Here is a 19,599-nt window from a genome sequence, read left to right as displayed (position 1 = left end):
ACCAAAAATCAGCGTCCACGCTCAAAATAGTGAACGTCCAGCCCTAGCTCCCAGGCCAAAGGTGCCAGCCCCAAAACGCATGCCTGCCCTCAAACCTCCCTCAGCGGCCCTCGCACAGACCCACTCACATTGGGGCTGCGGGCTCGCCTGTCCGAGCAAGGCCTCAACATAGAGCCTTACGTCCCTCTCCACCAAAAATCAGCGTCCACACTCAAAATAGTGAACGTCCAGCCCTAGCTCCCAGGCCAAAGGTGCCAGCCCCAAAACGCATGCCTGCCCTCAAACCTCCCTCAGCGGCCCTCGCACAGACCCACTCACATTGGGGCTGCGGGCTCGCCTAGCCGAGCAAGGCCTCAACATAGAGCCTTACGTCCCTCTCCACCAAAAATCAGCGTTCACACTCAAAATAGTGAACGTCCAGCCCTAGCTCCCAGGCCAAAGGTGCCAGCCCCAAAACGCATGCCTGCCCTCAAACCTCCCTCAGCGGCCCTCGCACAGACCCACTCACATTGGGGCTGCGGGCTCGCCTAGCCGAGCAAGGCCTCAACATAGAGCCTTACGTCCCTCTCCACCAAAAATCAGCGTCCACACTCAAAATAGTGAACGTCCAGCCCTAGCTCCCAGGCCAAAGGTGCCAGCCCCAAAACGCATGCCTGCCCTCAAACCTCCCTCAGCGGCCCTCGCACAGACCCACTCACATTCCGGCTGCGGGCTCGCCTAGCCGAGCAAGGCCTCAACATAGAGCCTTACGTCCCTCTCCACCAAAAATCAGCGTCCACGCTCAAAATAGTGAACGTCCAGCCCTAGCTCCCAGGCCAAAGGTGCCAGCCCCAAAACGCATGCCTGCCCTCAAACCTCCCTCAGCGGCCCTCGCACAGACCCACTCACATTGGGGCTGCGGGCTCGCCTGTCCGAGCAAGGCCTCAACATAGAGCCTTACATCCCTCTCCACCAAAAATCAGCATCCACACTCAAAACTCTAAACGTCCAGCCCTAGCTCCCAGGCCAAAGGTGCCAGCCCCAAAACGCATGCCTGCCCTCAAACCTCCCTCAGCGGCCCTCGCGCAGACCCACTCACATTGGGGCTGCGGGCTCGCCTAGCCGAGCAAGGCCTCAACATAGAGCCTTACGTCCCTCTCCACCAAAAATCAGCGTCCACGCTCAAAATAGTGAACGTCCAGCCCTAGCTCCCAGGCCAAAGGTGCCAGCCCCAAAACGCATGCCTGCCCTCAAACCTCCCTCAGCGGCCCTCGCACAGACCCACTCACATTGGGGCTGCGGGCTCGCCTAGCCGAGCAAGGCCTCAACATAGAGCCTTACGTCCCTCTCCACCAAAAATCAGCATCCACGCTCAAAATAGTGAACGTCCAGCCCTAGCTCCCAGGCCAAAGGTGCCAGCCCCAAAACGCATGCCTGCCCTCAAACCTCCCTCAGCGGCCCTCGCACAGACCCACTCACATTGGGGCTGCGGGCTCGCCTAGCCGAGCAAGGCCTCAACATAGAGCCTTACGTCCCTCTCCACCAAAAATCAGCATCCACGCTCAAAACTCTGAACGTCCAGCCCTAGCTCCCAGGCCAAAGGTGCCAGCCCCAAAACGCATGCCTGCCCTCAAACCTCCCTCAGCGGCCCTCGCACAGACCCACTCACATTGGGGCTGCGGGCTCGCCTAGCCGAGCAAGGCCTCAACATAGAGCCTTACGTCCCTCTCCACCAAAATCAGCATCCACACTCAAAACTCTAAACGTCCAGCCCTAGCTCCCAGGCCAAAGGTGCCAGCCCCAAAACGCATGCCTGCCCTCAAACCTCCCTCAGCGGCCCTCGCACAGACCCACTCACATTGGGGCTGCGGGCTCGCCTAGCCGAGCAAGGCCTCAACATAGAGCCTTACGTCCCTCTCCACAAAAAATCAGCGTCCACGCTCAAAACTGTAAACGTCCAGCCCTAGCTCCCAGGCCAAAGGTGCCAGCCCCAAAACGCATGCCTGCCCTCAAACCTCCCTCAGCGGCCCTCGCACAGACCCACTCACATTGGGGCTGCGGGCTCGCCTAGCCGAGCAAGGCCTCAACATAGAGCCTTACGTCCCTCTCCACCAAAAATCAGCATCCACACTCAAAATAGTGAACGTCCAGCCCTAGCTCCCAGGCCAAAGGTGCCAGCCCCAAAACGCATGCCTGCCCTCAAACCTCCCTCAGCGGCCCTCGCACAGACCCACTCACATTGGGGCTGCGGGCTCGCCTAGCCGAGCAAGGCCTCAACATAGAGCCTTACGTCCCTCTCCACCAAAAATCAGCGTCCACGCTCAAAATAGTGAACGTCCAGCCCTAGCTCCCAGGCCAAAGGTGCCAGCCCCAAAACGCATGCCTGCCCTCAAACCTCCCTCAGCGGCCCGCGCACAGACCCACTCACATTGGGGCTGCGGGCTCGCCTGTCCGAGCAAGGCCTCAACATAGAGCCTTACGTCCCTCTCCACCAAAAATCAGCATCCACACTCAAAACTCTAAACGTCCAGCCCTAGCTCCCAGGCCAAAGGTGCCAGCCCCAAAACGCATGCCTGCCCTCAAACCTCCCTCAGCGGCCCTCGCACAGACCCACTCACATTGGGGCTGCGGGCTCGCCTAGCCGAGCAAGGCCTCAACATAGAGCCTTACGTCCCTCTCCACCAAAAATCAGCGTCCACGCTCAAAATAGTGAACGTCCAGCCCTAGCTCCCAGGCCAAAGGTGCCAGCCCCAAAACGCATGCCTGCCCTCAAACCTCCCTCAGCGGCCCTCGCACAGACCCACTCACATTGGGGCTGCGGGCTCGCCTAGCCGAGCAAGGCCTCAACATAGAGCCTTACGTCCCTCTCCACCAAAAATCAGCGTCCACGCTCAAAATAGTGAACGTCCAGCCCTAGCTCCCAGGCCAAAGGTGCCAGCCCCAAAACGCATGCCTGCCCTCAAACCTCCCTCAGCGGCCCTCGCACAGACCCACTCACATTGGGGCTGCGGGCTCGCCTAGCCGAGCAAGGCCTCAACATAGAGCCTTACGTCCCTCTCCACACATTGGGGCTGCGGGCTCGCCTAGCCGAGCAAGGGCTCCAAAACTCTAAACGTCCAGCCCTAGCTCCCAGGCCAAAGGTGCCAGCCCCAAAACGCATGCCTGCCCTCAAACCTCCCTCAGCGGCCCTCGCACAGACCCACTCACATTGGGGCTGCGGGCTCGCCTAGCCTAGCAAGGCCTCAACATAGAGCCTTACGTCCCTCTCCACCAAAATCAGCATCCACACTCAAAACTCTAAACGTCCAGCCCTAGCTCCCAGGCCAAAGGTGCCAGCCCCAAAACGCATGCCTGCCCTCAAACCTCCCTCAGCGGCCCTCGCACAGACCCACTCACATTGGGGCTGCGGGCTCGCCTAGCCGAGCAAGGCCTCAACATAGAGCCTTACGTCCCTCTCCACCAAAAATCAGCGTCCACGCTCAAAATAGTGAACGTCCAGCCCTAGCTCCCAGGCCAAAGGTGCCAGCCCCAAAACGCATGCCTGCCCTCAAACCTCCCTCAGCGGCCCTCGCACAGACCCACTCACATTGGGGCTGCGGGCTCGCCTAGCCGAGCAAGGCCTCAACATAGAGCCTTACGTCCCTCTCCACCAAAAATCAGCATCCACACTCAAAACTCTAACGTCCAGCCCTAGCTCCCAGGCCAAAGGTGCCAGCCCCAAAACGCATGCCTGCCCTCAAACCTCCCTCAGCGGCCCTCGCACAGACCCACTCACATTGGGGCTGCGGGCTCGCCTAGCCGAGCAAGGCCTCAACATAGAGCCTTACGTCCCTCTCCACCAAAAATCAGCGTCCACGCTCAAAATAGTGAACGTCCAGCCCTAGCTCCCAGGCCAAAGGTGCCAGCCCCAAAACGCATGCCTGCCCTCAAACCTCCCTCAGCGGCCCTCGCACAGACCCACTCACATTGGGGCTGCGGGCTCGCCTAGCCGAGCAAGGCCTCAACATAGAGCCTTACGTCCCTCTCCACCAAAAATCAGCATCCACGCTCAAAATAGTGAACGTCCAGCCCTAGCTCCCAGGCCAAAGGTGCCAGCCCCAAAACGCATGCCTGCCCTCAAACCTCCCTCAGCGGCCCTCGCACAGACCCACTCACATTGGGGCTGCGGGCTCGCCTAGCCGAGCAAGGCCTCAACATAGAGCCTTACGTCCCTCTCCACCAAAAATCAGCATCCACACTCAAAATAGTGAACGTCCAGCCCTAGCTCCCAGGCCAAAGGTGCCAGCCCCAAAACGCATGCCTGCCCTCAAACCTCCCTCAGCGGCCCTCGCACAGACCCACTCACATTGGGGCTGCGGGCTCGCCTAGCCGAGCAAGGCCTCAACATAGAGCCTTACGTCCCTCTCCACAAAAATCAGCGTCCACGCTCAAAAATCTAAACGTCCAGCCCTAGCTCCCAGGCCAAAGGTGCCAGCCCCAAAACGCATGCCTGCCCTCAAACCTCCCTCAGCGGCCCTCGCACAGACCCACTCACATTCGGGCTGCGGGCTCGCCTAGCCGAGCAAGGCCTCAACATAGAGCCTTACGTCCCTCTCCACCAAAAATCAGCGTCCACGCTCAAAATAGTGAACGTCCAGCCCTAGCTCCCAGGCCAAAGGTGCCAGCCCCAAAACGCATGCCTGCCCTCAAACCTCCCTCAGCGGCCCTCGCACAGACCCACTCACATTCCGGCTGCGGGCTCGCCTAGCCGAGCAAGGCCTCAACATAGAGCCTTACGTCCCTCTCCACCAAAAATCAGCATCCACACTCAAAACTCTAAACGTCCAGCCCTAGCTCCCAGGCCAAAGGTGCCAGCCCCAAAACGCATGCCTGCCCTCAAACCTCCCTCAGCGGCCCTCGCACAGACCCACTCACATTGGGGCTGCGGGCTCGCCTAGCCGAGCAAGGCCTCAACATAGAGCCTTACGTCCCTCTCCACCAAAAATCAGCGTCCACGCTCAAAATAGTGAACGTCCAGCCCTAGCTCCCAGGCCAAAGGTGCCAGCCCCAAAACGCATGCCTGCCCTCAAACCTCCCTCAGCGGCCCTCGCACAGACCCACTCACATTGGGGCTGCGGGCTCGCCTAGCCGAGCAAGGCCTCAACATAGAGCCTTACGTCCCTCTCCACCAAAATCAGCATCCACACTCAAAACTCTAAACGTCCAGCCCTAGCTCCCAGGCCAAAGGTGCCAGCCCCAAAACGCATGCCTGCCCTCAAACCTCCCTCAGCGGCCCTCGCACAGACCCACTCACATTGGGGCTGCGGGCTCGCCTAGCCGAGCAAGGCCTCAACATAGAGCCTTACGTCCCTCTCCACCAAAAATCAGCGTCCACGCTCAAAATAGTGAACGTCCAGCCCTAGCTCCCAGGCCAAAGGTGCCAGCCCCAAAACGCATGCCTGCCCTCAAACCTCCCTCAGCGGCCCTCGCACAGACCCACTCACATTGGGGCTGCGGGCTCGCCTAGCCGAGCAAGGCCTCAACATAGAGCCTTACGTCCCTCTCCACCAAAAATCAGCATCCACACTCAAAACTCTAAACGTCCAGCCCTAGCTCCCAGGCCAAAGGTGCCAGCCCCAAAACGCATGCCTGCCCTCAAACCTCCCTCAGCGGCCCTCGCACAGACCCACTCACATTGGGGCTGCGGGCTCGCCTAGCCGAGCAAGGCCTCAACATAGAGCCTTACGTCCCTCTCCACCAAAAATCAGCGTCCACGCTCAAAATAGTGAACGTCCAGCCCTAGCTCCCAGGCCAAAGGTGCCAGCCCCAAAACGCATGCCTGCCCTCAAACCTCCCTCAGCGGCCCTCGCACAGACCCACTCACATTGGGGCTGCGGGCTCGCCTAGCCAAGCAAGGCCTCAACATAGAGCCTTACGTCCCTCTCCACCAAAAATCAGCGTCCACACTCAAAATAGTGAACGTCCAGCCCTAGCTCCCAGGCCAAAGGTGCCAGCCCCAAAACGCATGCCTGCCCTCAAACCTCCCTCAGCGGCCCTCGCACAGACCCACTCACATTGGGGCTGCGGGCTCGCCTAGCCGAGCAAGGCCTCAACATAGAGCCTTACGTCCCTCTCCACCAAAAATCAGCGTCCACGCTCAAAATAGTGAACGTCCAGCCCTAGCTCCCAGGCCAAAGGTGCCAGCCCCAAAACGCATGCCTGCCCTCAAACCTCCCTCAGCGGCCCTCGCACAGACCCACTCACATTGGGGCTGCGGGCTCGCCTAGCCGAGCAAGGCCTCAACATAGAGCCTTACGTCCCTCTCCACCAAAAATCAGCATCCACACTCAAAACTCTAAACGTCCAGCCCTAGCTCCCAGGCCAAAGGTGCCAGCCCCAAAACGCATGCCTGCCCTCAAACCTCCCTCAGCGGCCCTCGCACAGACCCACTCACATTGGGGCTGCGGGCTCGCCTAGCCGAGCAAGGCCTCAACATAGAGCCTTACGTCCCTCTCCACCAAAAATCAGCGTCCACGCTCAAAATAGTGAACGTCCAGCCCTAGCTCCCAGGCCAAAGGTGCCAGCCCCAAAACGCATGCCTGCCCTCAAACCTCCCTCAGCGGCCCTCGCACAGACCCACTCACATTGGGGCTGCGGGCTCGCCTGTCCGAGCAAGGCCTCAACATAGAGCCTTACGTCCCTCTCCACCAAAATCAGCATCCACACTCAAAATAGTGAACGTCCAGCCCTAGCTCCCAGGCCAAAGGTGCCAGCCCCAAAACGCATGCCTGCCCTCAAACCTCCCTCAGCGGCCCTCGCACAGACCCACTCACATTCCGGCTGCGGGCTCGCCTAGCCGAGCAAGGCCTCAACATAGAGCCTTACGTCCCTCTCCACCAAAAATCAGCGTCCACGCTCAAAATAGTGAACGTCCAGCCCTAGCTCCCAGGCCAAAGGTGCCAGCCCCAAAACGCATGCCTGCCCTCAAACCTCCCTCAGCGGCCCTCGCACAGACCCACTCACATTGGGGCTGCGGGCTCGCCTAGCCGAGCAAGGCCTCAACATAGAGCCTTACGTCCCTCTCCACCAAAAATCAGCATCCACACTCAAAATAGTGAACGTCCAGCCCTAGCTCCCAGGCCAAAGGTGCCAGCCCCAAAACGCATGCCTGCCCTCAAACCTCCCTCAGCGGCCCTCGCACAGACCCACTCACATTGGGGCTGCGGGCTCGCCTAGCCGAGCAAGGCCTCAACATAGAGCCTTACGTCCCTCTCCACCAAAAATCAGCATCCACGCTCAAAATAGTGAACGTCCAGCCCTAGCTCCCAGGCCAAAGGTGCCAGCCCCAAAACGCATGCCTGCCCTCAAACCTCCCTCAGCGGCCCTCGCACAGACCCACTCACATTGGGGCTGCGGGCTCGCCTAGCCGAGCAAGGCCTCAACATAGAGCCTTACGTCCCTCTCCACCAAAAATCAGCATCCACACTCAAAACTCTAAACGTCCAGCCCTAGCTCCCAGGCCAAAGGTGCCAGCCCCAAAACGCATGCCTGCCCTCAAACCTCCCTCAGCGGCCCTCGCACAGACCCACTCACATTGGGGCTGCGGGCTCGCCTGTCCGAGCAAGGCCTCAACATAGAGCCTTACGTCCCTCTCCACCAAAAATCAGCGTCCACTCTCAAAATAGTGAACGTCCAGCCCTAGCTCCCAGGCCAAAGGTGCCAGCCCCAAAACGCATGCCTGCCCTCAAACCTCCCTCAGCGGCCCTCGCACAGACCCACTCACATTGGGGCTGCGGGCTCGCCTAGCCGAGCAAGGCCTCAACATAGAGCCTTACGTCCCTCTCCACCAAAAATCAGCATCCACACTCAAAATAGTGAACGTCCAGCCCTAGCTCCCAGGCCAAAGGTGCCAGCCCCAAAACGCATGCCTGCCCTCAAACCTCCCTCAGCGGCCCTCGCACAGACCCACTCACATTCGGGCTGCGGGCTCGCCTAGCCGAGCAAGGCCTCAACATAGAGCCTTACGTCCCTCTCCACCAAAAATCAGCGTCCACGCTCAAAATAGTGAACGTCCAGCCCTAGCTCCCAGGCCAAAGGTGCCAGCCCCAAAACGCATGCCTGCCCTCAAACCTCCCTCAGCGGCCCTCGCACAGACCCACTCACATTCCGGCTGCGGGCTCGCCTAGCCGAGCAAGGCCTCAACATAGAGCCTTACGTCCCTCTCCACCAAAAATCAGCGTCCACGCTCAAAATAGTGAACGTCCAGCCCTAGCTCCCAGGCCAAAGGTGCCAGCCCCAAAACGCATGCCTGCCCTCAAACCTCCCTCAGCGGCCCTCGCACAGACCCACTCACATTGGGGCTGCGGGCTCGCCTAGCCGAGCAAGGCCTCAACATAGAGCCTTACGTCCCTCTCCACCAAAAATCAGCATCCACGCTCAAAATAGTGAACGTCCAGCCCTAGCTCCCAGGCCAAAGGTGCCAGCCCCAAAACGCATGCCTGCCCTCAAACCTCCCTCAGCGGCCCTCGCACAGACCCACTCACATTGGGGCTGCGGGCTCGCCTAGCCGAGCAAGGCCTCAACATAGAGCCTTACGTCCCTCTCCAACAAAAATCAGCATCCACACTCAAAACTCTAAACGTCCAGCCCTAGCTCCCAGGCCAAAGGTGCCAGCCCCAAAACGCATGCCTGCCCTCAAACCTCCCTCAGCGGCCCTCGCACAGACCCACTCACATTGGGGCTGCGGGCTCGCCTAGCCGAGCAAGGCCTCAACATAGAGCCTTACGTCCCTCTCCACCAAAAATCAGCGTCCACACTCAAAATAGTGAACGTCCAGCCCTAGCTCCCAGGCCAAAGGTGCCAGCCCCAAAACGCATGCCTGCCCTCAAACCTCCCTCAGCGGCCCTCGCACAGACCCACTCACATTGGGGCTGCGGGCTCGCCTAGCCGAGCAAGGCCTCAACATAGAGCCTTACGTCCCTCTCCACCAAAAATCAGCGTCCACGCTCAAAATAGTGAACGTCCAGCCCTAGCTCCCAGGCCAAAGGTGCCAGCCCCAAAACGCATGCCTGCCCTCAAACCTCCCTCAGCGGCCCTCGCACAGACCCACTCACATTGGGGCTGCGGGCTCGCCTAGCCGAGCAAGGCCTCAACATAGAGCCTTACGTCCCTCTCCACCAAAAATCAGCGTCCACGCTCAAAATAGTGAACGTCCAGCCCTAGCTCCCAGGCCAAAGGTGCCAGCCCCAAAACGCATGCCTGCCCTCAAACCTCCCTCAGCGGCCCTCGCACAGACCCACTCACATTCGGGCTGCGGGCTCGCCTAGCCGAGCAAGGCCTCAACATAGAGCCTTACGTCCCTCTCCACCAAAAATCAGCGTCCACGCTCAAAATAGTGAACGTCCAGCCCTAGCTCCCAGGCCAAAGGTGCCAGCCCCAAAACGCATGCCTGCCCTCAAACCTCCCTCAGCGGCCCTCGCACAGACCCACTCACATTGGGGCTGCGGGCTCGCCTAGCCGAGCAAGGCCTCAACATAGAGCCTTACGTCCCTCTCCAACAAAAATCAGCATCCACGCTCAAAATAGTGAACGTCCAGCCCTAGCTCCCAGGCCAAAGGTGCCAGCCCCAAAACGCATGCCTGCCCTCAAACCTCCCTCAGCGGCCCTCGCACAGACCCACTCACATTGGGGCTGCGGGCTCGCCTAGCCGAGCAAGGCCTCAACATAGAGCCTTACGTCCCTCTCCACCAAAAATCAGCATCCACACTCAAAACTCTAAACGTCCAGCCCTAGCTCCCAGGCCAAAGGTGCCAGCCCCAAAACGCATGCCTGCCCTCAAACCTCCCTCAGCGGCCCTCGCACAGACCCACTCACATTGGGGCTGCGGGCTCGCCTAGCCGAGCAAGGCCTCAACATAGAGCCTTACGTCCCTCTCCACCAAAAATCAGCGTCCACGCTCAAAATAGTGAACGTCCAGCCCTAGCTCCCAGGCCAAAGGTGCCAGCCCCAAAACGCATGCCTGCCCTCAAACCTCCCTCAGCGGCCCTCGCACAGACCCACTCACATTGGGGCTGCGGGCTCGCCTGTCCGAGCAAGGCCTCAACATAGAGCCTTACGTCCCTCTCCACCAAAATCAGCATCCACACTCAAAATAGTGAACGTCCAGCCCTAGCTCCCAGGCCAAAGGTGCCAGCCCCAAAACGCATGCCTGCCCTCAAACCTCCCTCAGCGGCCCTCGCACAGACCCACTCACATTGGGGCTGCGGGCTCGCCTAGCCGAGCAAGGCCTCAACATAGAGCCTTATGTCCCTCTCCACCAAAAATCAGCGTCCACGCTCAAAATAGTGAACGTCCAGCCCTAGCTCCCAGGCCAAAGGTGCCAGCCCCAAAACGCATGCCTGCCCTCAAACCTCCCTCAGCGGCCCTCGCACAGACCCACTCACATTGGGGCTGCGGGCTCGCCTAGCCGAGCAAGGCCTCAACATAGAGCCTTACGTCCCTCTCCACCAAAAATCAGCATCCACACTCAAAACTCTAAACGTCCAGCCCTAGCTCCCAGGCCAAAGGTGCCAGCCCCAAAACGCATGCCTGCCCTCAAACCTCCCTCAGCGGCCCTCGCACAGACCCACTCACATTGGGGCTGCGGGCTCGCCTAGCCGAGCAAGGCCTCAACATAGAGCCTTACGTCCCTCTCCACCAAAAATCAGCGTCCACGCTCAAAATAGTGAACGTCCAGCCCTAGCTCCCAGGCCAAAGGTGCCAGCCCCAAAACGCATGCCTGCCCTCAAACCTCCCTCAGCGGCCCTCGCACAGACCCACTCACATTGGGGCTGCGGGCTCGCCTAGCCGAGCAAGGCCTCAACATAGAGCCTTACGTCCCTCTCCACCAAAAATCAGCATCCACACTCAAAATAGTGAACGTCCAGCCCTAGCTCCCAGGCCAAAGGTGCCAGCCCCAAAACGCATGCCTGCCCTCAAACCTCCCTCAGCGGCCCTCGCACAGACCCACTCACATTGGGGCTGCGGGCTCGCCTAGCCGAGCAAGGCCTCAACATAGAGCCTTACGTCCCTCTCCACCAAAAATCAGCGTCCACGCTCAAAAATCTAAACGTCCAGCCCTAGCTCCCAGGCCAAAGGTGCCAGCCCCAAAACGCATGCCTGCCCTCAAACCTCCCTCAGCGGCCCTCGCACAGACCCACTCACATTGGGGCTGCGGGCTCGCCTGTCCGAGCAAGGCCTCAACATAGAGCCTTACGTCCCTCTCCACAAAAATCAGCATCCACACTCAAAACTCTAAACGTCCAGCCCTAGCTCCCAGGCCAAAGGTGCCAGCCCCAAAACGCATGCCTGCCCTCAAACCTCCCTCAGCGGCCCTCGCACAGACCCACTCACATTGGGGCTGCGGGCTCGCCTAGCCGAGCAAGGCCTCAACATAGAGCCTTACGTCCCTCTCCACCAAAAATCAGCGTCCACGCTCAAAATAGTGAACGTCCAGCCCTAGCTCCCAGGCCAAAGGTGCCAGCCCCAAAACGCATGCCTGCCCTCAAACCTCCCTCAGCGGCCCTCGCACAGACCCACTCACATTCGGGCTGCGGGCTCGCCTAGCCGAGCAAGGCCTCAACATAGAGCCTTACGTCCCTCTCCACCAAAAATCAGCATCCACGCTCAAAATAGTGAACGTCCAGCCCTAGCTCCCAGGCCAAAGGTGCCAGCCCCAAAACGCATGCCTGCCCTCAAACCTCCCTCAGCGGCCCTCGCACAGACCCACTCACATTGGGGCTGCGGGCTCGCCTAGCCGAGCAAGGCCTCAACATAGAGCCTTACGTCCCTCTCCACCAAAAATCAGCGTCCACGCTCAAAACTCTAAACGTCCAGCCCTAGCTCCCAGGCCAAAGGTGCCAGCCCCAAAACGCATGCCTGCCCTCAAACCTCCCTCAGCGGCCCTCGCACAGACCCACTCACATTGCGGCTGCGGGCTCGCCTAGCCGAGCAAGGCCTCAACATAGAGCCTTACGTCCCTCTCCACCAAAAATCAGCATCCACACTCAAAAATCTAAACGTCCAGCCCTAGCTCCCAGGCCAAAGGTGCCAGCCCCAAAACGCATGCCTGCCCTCAAACCTCCCTCAGCGGCCCTCGCACAGACCCACTCACATTCGGGCTGCGGGCTCGCCTAGCCGAGCAAGGCCTCAACATAGAGCCTTACGTCCCTCTCCACCAAAAATCAGCGTCCACGCTCAAAATAGTGAACGTCCAGCCCTAGCTCCCAGGCCAAAGGTGCCAGCCCCAAAACGCATGCCTGCCCTCAAACCTCCCTCAGCGGCCCTCGCACAGACCCACTCACATTGGGGCTGCGGGCTCGCCTGTCCGAGCAAGGCCTCAACATAGAGCCTTACGTCCCTCTCCACCAAAATCAGCATCCACACTCAAAACTCAGAACGTCCAGCCCTAGCTCCCAGGCCAAAGGTGCCAGCCCCAAAACGCATGCCTGCCCTCAAACCTCCCTCAGCGGCCCTCGCACAGACCCACTCACATTGGGGCTGCGGGCTCGCCTAGCCGAGCAAGGCCTCAACATAGAGCCTTACGTCCCTCTCCACCAAAAATCAGCGTCCACGCTCAAAATAGTGAACGTCCAGCCCTAGCTCCCAGGCCAAAGGTGCCAGCCCCAAAACGCATGCCTGCCCTCAAACCTCCCTCAGCGGCCCTCGCACAGACCCACTCACATTCGGGCTGCGGGCTCGCCTAGCCGAGCAAGGCCTCAACATAGAGCCTTACGTCCCTCTCCACCAAAAATCAGCATCCACACTCAAAACTCCTAACGTCCAGCCCTAGCTCCCAGGCCAAAGGTGCCAGCCCCAAAACGCATGCCTGCCCTCAAACCTCCCTCAGCGGCCCTCGCACAGACCCACTCACATTGGGGCTGCGGGCTCGCCTAGCCGAGCAAGGCCTCAACATAGAGCCTTACGTCCCTCTCCACCAAAAATCAGCATCCACACTCAAAACTCTAAATATCCAGCCCTAGCTCCCAGGCCAAAGGTGCCAGCCCCAAAACGCATGCCTGCCCTCAAACCTCCCTCAGCGGCCCTCGCACAGACCCACTCACATTGGGGCTGCGGGCTCGCCTAGCCGAGCAAGGCCTCAACATAGAGCCTTACGTCCCTCTCCACCAAAAATCAGCGTCCACGCTCAAAATAGTGAACGTCCAGCCCTAGCTCCCAGGCCAAAGGTGCCAGCCCCAAAACGCATGCCTGCCCTCAAACCTCCCTCAGCGGCCCTCGCACAGACCCACTCACATTGGGGCTGCGGGCTCGCCTAGCCGAGCAAGGCCTCAACATAGAGCCTTACGTCCCTCTCCAACAAAAATCAGCGTCCACGCTCAAAATAGTGAACGTCCAGCCCTAGCTCCCAGGCCAAAGGTGCCAGCCCCAAAACGCATGCCTGCCCTCAAACCTCCCTCAGCGGCCCTCGCACAGACCCACTCACATTGGGGCTGCGGGCTCGCCTAGCCGAGCAAGGCCTCAACATAGAGCCTTACGTCCCTCTCCACCAAAAATCAGCATCCACGCTCAAAACTCTGAAAGTCCAGCCCTAGCTCCCAGGCCAAAGGTGCCAGCCCCAAAACGCATGCCTGCCCTCAAACCTCCCTCAGCGGCCCTCGCACAGACCCACTCACATTGGGGCTGCGGGCTCGCCTAGCCGAGCAAGGCCTCAACATAGAGCCTTACGTCCCTCTCCACCAAAAATCAGCGTCCACGCTCAAAATCGTGAACGTCCAGCCCTAGCTCCCAGGCCAAAGGTGCCAGCCCCAAAACGCATGCCTGCCCTCAAACCTCCCTCAGCGGCCCTCGCACAGACCCACTCACATTCGGGCTGCGGGCTCGCCTAGCCGAGCAAGGCCTCAACATAGAGCCTTACGTCCCTCTCCACCAAAAATCAGCGTCCACGCTCAAAAATCTGAACGTCCAGCCCTAGCTCCCAGGCCAAAGGTGCCAGCCCCAAAACGCATGCCTGCCCTCAAACCTCCCTCAGCGGCCCTCGCACAGACCCACTCACATTGGGGCTGCGGGCTCGCCTGTCCGAGCAAGGCCTCAACATAGAGCCTTACGTCCCTCTCCACCAAAAATCAGCGTCCACACTCAAAATAGTGAACGTCCAGCCCTAGCTCCCAGGCCAAAGGTGCCAGCCCCAAAACGCATGCCTGCCCTCAAACCTCCCTCAGCGGCCCTCGCACAGACCCACTCACATTGGGGCTGCGGGCTCGCCTAGCCGAGCAAGGCCTCAACATAGAGCCTTACGTCCCTCTCCAACAAAAATCAGCGTCCACGCTCAAAATAGTGAACGTCCAGCCCTAGCTCCCAGGCCAAAGGTGCCAGCCCCAAAACGCATGCCTGCCCTCAAACCTCCCTCAGCGGCCCTCGCACAGACCCACTCACATTGGGGCTGCGGGCTCGCCTAGCCGAGCAAGGCCTCAACATAGAGCCTTACGTCCCTCTCCACCAAAAATCAGCATCCACACTCAAAACTCTAAACGTCCAGCCCTAGCTCCCAGGCCAAAGGTGCCAGCCCCAAAACGCATGCCTGCCCTCAAACCTCCCTCAGCGGCCCTCGCACAGACCCACTCACATTGGGGCTGCGGGCTCGCCTGTCCAAGCAAGGCCTCAACATAGAGCCTTACGTCCCTCTCCACCAAAAATCAGCATCCACACTCAAAATAGTGAACGTCCAGCCCTAGCTCCCAGGCCAAAGGTGCCAGCCCCAAAACGCATGCCTGCCCTCAAACCTCCCTCAGCGGCCCTCGCACAGACCCACTCACATTGGGGCTGCGGGCTCGCCTAGCCGAGCAAGGCCTCAACATAGAGCCTTACGTCCCTCTCCACCAAAAATCAGCGTCCACGCTCAAAATAGTGAACGTCCAGCCCTAGCTCCCAGGCCAAAGGTGCCAGCCCCAAAACGCATGCCTGCCCTCAAACCTCCCTCAGCGGCCCTCGCACAGACCCACTCACATTGGGGCTGCGGGCTCGCCTAGCCGAGCAAGGCCTCAACATAGAGCCTTACGTCCCTCTCCACCAAAAATCAGCATCCACACTCAAAATAGTGAACGTCCAGCCCTAGCTCCCAGGCCAAAGGTGCCAGCCCCAAAACGCATGCCTGCCCTCAAACCTCCCTCAGCGGCCCTCGCACAGACCCACTCACATTCCGGCTGCGGGCTCGCCTAGCCGAGCAAGGCCTCAACATAGAGCCTTACGTCCCTCTCCACCAAAAATCAGCATCCACACTCAAAACTGTGAACGTCCAGCCCTAGCTCCCAGGCCAAAGGTGCCAGCCCCAAAACGCATGCCTGCCCTCAAACCTCCCTCAGCGGCCCTCGCACAGACCCACTCACATTGGGGCTGCGGGCTCGCCTAGCCGAGCAAGGCCTCAACATAGAGCCTTACGTCCCTCTCCACCAAAAATCAGCATCCACACTCAAAATAGTGAACGTCCAGCCCTAGCTCCCAGGCCAAAGGTGCCAGCCCCAAAACGCATGCCTGCCCTCAAACCTCCCTCAGCGGCCCTCGCACAGACCCACTCACATTGGGGCTGCGGGCTCGCCTAGCCGAGCAAGGCCTCAACATAGAGCCTTACGTCCCTCTCCACCAAAAATCAGCGTCCACGCTCAAAACTATGAACGTCCAGCCCTAGCTCCCAGGCCAAAGGTGCCAGCCCCAAAACGCATGCCTGCCCTCAAACCTCCCTCAGCGGCCCTCGCACAGACCCACTCACATTCGGGCTGCGGGCTCGCCTAGCCGAGCAAGGCCTCAACATAGAGCCTCACGTCCCTCTCCAATAAAAATCAGCATCCACACTCAAAATAGTGAACGTCCAGCCCTAGCTCCCAGGCCAAAGGTGCCAGCCCCAAAACGCATGCCTGCCCTCAAACCTCCCTCAGCGGCCCTCGCACAGACCCACTCACATTGGGGCTGCGGGCTCGCCTAGCCGAGCAAGGCCTCAACATAGAGCCTTACGTCCCTCTCCACCAAAAATCAGCGTCCACGCTCAAAATAGTGAACGTCCAGCCCTAGCTCCCAGGCCAAAGGTGCCAGCCCCAAAACGCATGCCTGCCCTCAAACCTCCCTCAGCGGCCCTCGCACAGACCCACTCACATTCGGGCTGCGGGCTCGCCTAGCCGAGCAAGGCCTCAACATAGAGCCTTATGTCCCTCTCCACCAAAAATCAGCGTCCACGCTCAAAATAGTGAACGTCCAGCCCTAGCTCCCAGGCCAAAGGTGCCAGCCCCAAAACGCATGCCTGCCCTCAAACCTCCCTCAGCGGCCCTCGCACAGACCCACTCACATTGGGGCTGCGGGCTCGCCTAGCCGAGCAAGGCCTCAACATAGAGCCTTACGTCCCTCTCCACCAAAAATCAGCATCCACACTCAAAAATAGTGAACGTCCAGCCCTAGCTCCCAGGCCAAAGGTGCCAGCCCCAAAACGCATGCCTGCCCTCAAACCTCCCTCAGCGGCCCTCGCACAAACCCACTCACATTCGGGCTGCGGGCTCGCCTAGCCGAGCAAGGCCTCAACATAGAGCCTTACGTCCCTCTCCACCAAAAATCAGCGTCCACACTCAAAATAGTGAACGTCCAGCCCTAGCTCCCAGGCCAAAGGTGCCAGCCCCAAAACGCATGCCTGCCCTCAAACCTCCCTCAGCGGCCCTCGCACAGACCCACTCACATTGGGGCTGCGGGCTCGCCTAGCCGAGCAAGGCCTCAACATAGAGCCTTACGTCCCTCTCCACCAAAAATCAGCGTCCACACTCAAAACTCTAAACGTCCAGCCCTAGCTCCCAGGCCAAAGGTGCCAGCCCCAAAACGCATGCCTGCCCTCAAACCTCCCTCAGCGGCCCTCGCACAGACCCACTCACATTCCGGCTGCGGGCTCGCCTAGCCGAGCAAGGCCTCAACATAGAGCCTTACGTCCCTCTCCACCAAAAATCAGCGTCCACGCTCAAAAATGTGAACGTCCAGCCCTAGCTCCCAGGCCAAAGGTGCCAGCCCCAAAACGCATGCCTGCCCTCAAACCTCCCTCAGCGGCCCTCGCACAGACCCACTCACATTGGGGCTGCGGGCTCGCCTAGCCGAGCAAGGCCTCAACATAGAGCCTTACGTCCCTCTCCACCAAAATCAGCGTCCACGCTCAAAACTGTGAACGTCCAGCCCTAGCTCCCAGGCCAAAGGTGCCAGCCCCAAAACGCATGCCTGCCCTCAAACCTCCCTCAGCGGCCCTCGCACAGACCCACTCACATTGGGGCTGCGGGCTCGCCTGGCCAAGCAAGGCCTCAACATAGAGCCTTACGTCCCTCTCCACCAAAAATCAGCATCCACACTCAAAATAGTGAACGTCCAGCCCTAGCTCCCAGGCCAAAGGTGCCAGCCCCAAAACGCATGCCTGCCCTCAAACCTCCCTCAGCGGCCCTCGCACAGACCCACTCACATTGGGGCTGCGGGCTCGCCTAGCCGAGCAAGGCCTCAACATAGAGCCTTACGTCCCTCTCCACCAAAAATCAGCGTCCACGCTCAAAATAGTGAACGTCCAGCCCTAGCTCCCAGGCCAAAGGTGCCAGCCCCAAAACGCATGCCTGCCCTCAAACCTCCCTCAGCGGCCCTCGCACAGACCCACTCACATTGGGGCTGCGGGCTCGCCTAGCCGAGCAAGGCCTCAACATAGAGCCTTACGTCCCTCTCCACCAAAAATCAGCGTTCACACTCAAAATAGTGAACGTCCAGCCCTAGCTCCCAGGCCAAAGGTGCCAGCCCCAAAACGCATGCCTGCCCTCAAACCTCCCTCAGCGGCCCTCGCACAGACCCACTCACATTGGGGGCTGCGGGCTCGCCTAGCCGAGCAAGGCCTCAACATAGAGCCTTACGTCCCTCTCCACCAAAAATCAGCGTCCACGCTCAAAATAGTGAACGTCCAGCCCTAGCTCCCAGGCCAAAGGTGCCAGCCCCAAAACGCATGCCTGCCCTCAAACCTCCCTCAGCGGCCCTCGCACAGACCCACTCACATTCGGGGCTGCGGGCTCGCCTGTCCGAGCAAGGCCTCAACATAGAGCCTTACGTCCCTCTCCACCAAAAATCAGCGTCCACGCTCAAAATAGTGAACGTCCAGCCCTAGCTCCCAGGCCAAAGGTGCCAGCCCCAAAACGCATGCCTGCCCTCAAACCTCCCTCAGCGGCCCTCGCACAGACCCACTCACATTGGGGCTGCGGGCTCGCCTGTCCGAGCAAGGCCTCAACATAGAGCCTTACTTCCCTCTCCACCAAAAAATCAGCATCCACACTCAAAACTCTAAACGTCCAGCCCTAGCTCCCAGGCCAAAGGTGCCAGCCCCAAAACGCATGCCTGCCCTCAAACCTCCCTCAGCGGCCCTCGCACAGACCCACTCACATTGGGGCTGCGGGCTCGCCTGTCCAAGCAAGGCCTCAACATAGAGCCTTACGTCCCTCTCCACCAAAAATCAGCGTCCACGCTCAAAATAGTGAACGTCCAGCCCTAGCTCCCAGGCCAAAGGTGCCAGCCCCAAAACGCATGCCTGCCCTCAAACCTCCCTCAGCGGCCCTCGCACAGACCCACTCACACTGGGGCTGCGGGCTCGCCTAGCCGAGCAAGGCCTCAACATAGAGCCTTACGTCCCTCTCCACCAAAAATCAGCATCCACACTCAAAACTCTGAACGTCCAGCCCTAGCTCCCAGGCCAAAGGTGCCAGCCCCAAAACGCATGCCTGCCCTCAAACCTCCCTCAGCGGCCCTCGCACAAACCCACTCACATTGGGGCTGCGGGCTCGCCTGTCCGAGCAAGGCCTCAACATAGAGCCTTACGTCCCTCTCCACCAAAAATCAGCATCCACACTCAAAATAGTGAACGTCCAGCCCTAGCTCCCAGGCCAAAGGTGCCAGCCCCAAAACGCATGCCTGCCCTCAAACCTCCCTCAGCGGCCCTCGCACAGACCCACTCACATTGGGGCTGCGGGCTCGCCTAGCCGAGCAAGGCCTCAACATAGAGCCTTACGTCCCTCTCCACCAAAAATCAGCGTCCACGCTCAAAAATGTGAACGTCCAGCCCTAGCTCCCAGGCCAAAGGTGCCAGCCCCAAAACGCATGCCTGCCCTCAAACCTCCCTCAGCGGCCCTCGCACAGACCCACTCACATTCCGGCTGCGGGCTCGCCTAGCCGAGCAAGGCCTCAACATAGAGCCTTACGTCCCTCTCCACCAAAAATCAGCGTCCACGCTCAAAATAGTGAACGTCCAGCCCTAGCTCCCAGGCCAAAGGTGCCAGCCCCAAAACGCATGCCTGCCCTCAAACCTCCCTCAGCGGCCCTCGCACAGACCCACTCACATTGGGGCTGCGGGCTCGCCTAGCCGAGCAAGGCCTCAACATAGAGCCTTACGTCCCTCTCCACCAAAAATCAGCATCCACACTCAAAATAGTGAACGTCCAGCCCTAGCTCCCAGGCCAAAGGTGCCAGCCCCAAAACGCATGCCTGCCCTCAAACCTCCCTCAGCGGCCCTCGAACAGACCCACTCACATTGGGGCTGCGGGCTCGCCTAGCCGAGCAAGGCCTCAACATAGAGCCTTACGTCCCTCTCCAACAAAAAATCAGCGT

Source organism: Grus americana, chromosome 22, assembly GCF_028858705.1.
Source record: "Grus americana isolate bGruAme1 chromosome 22, bGruAme1.mat, whole genome shotgun sequence".
In the NCBI taxonomy this organism is placed as follows: Eukaryota; Metazoa; Chordata; class Aves; order Gruiformes; family Gruidae; genus Grus; species Grus americana.
This window is presented reverse-complemented; position numbering follows the sequence as displayed.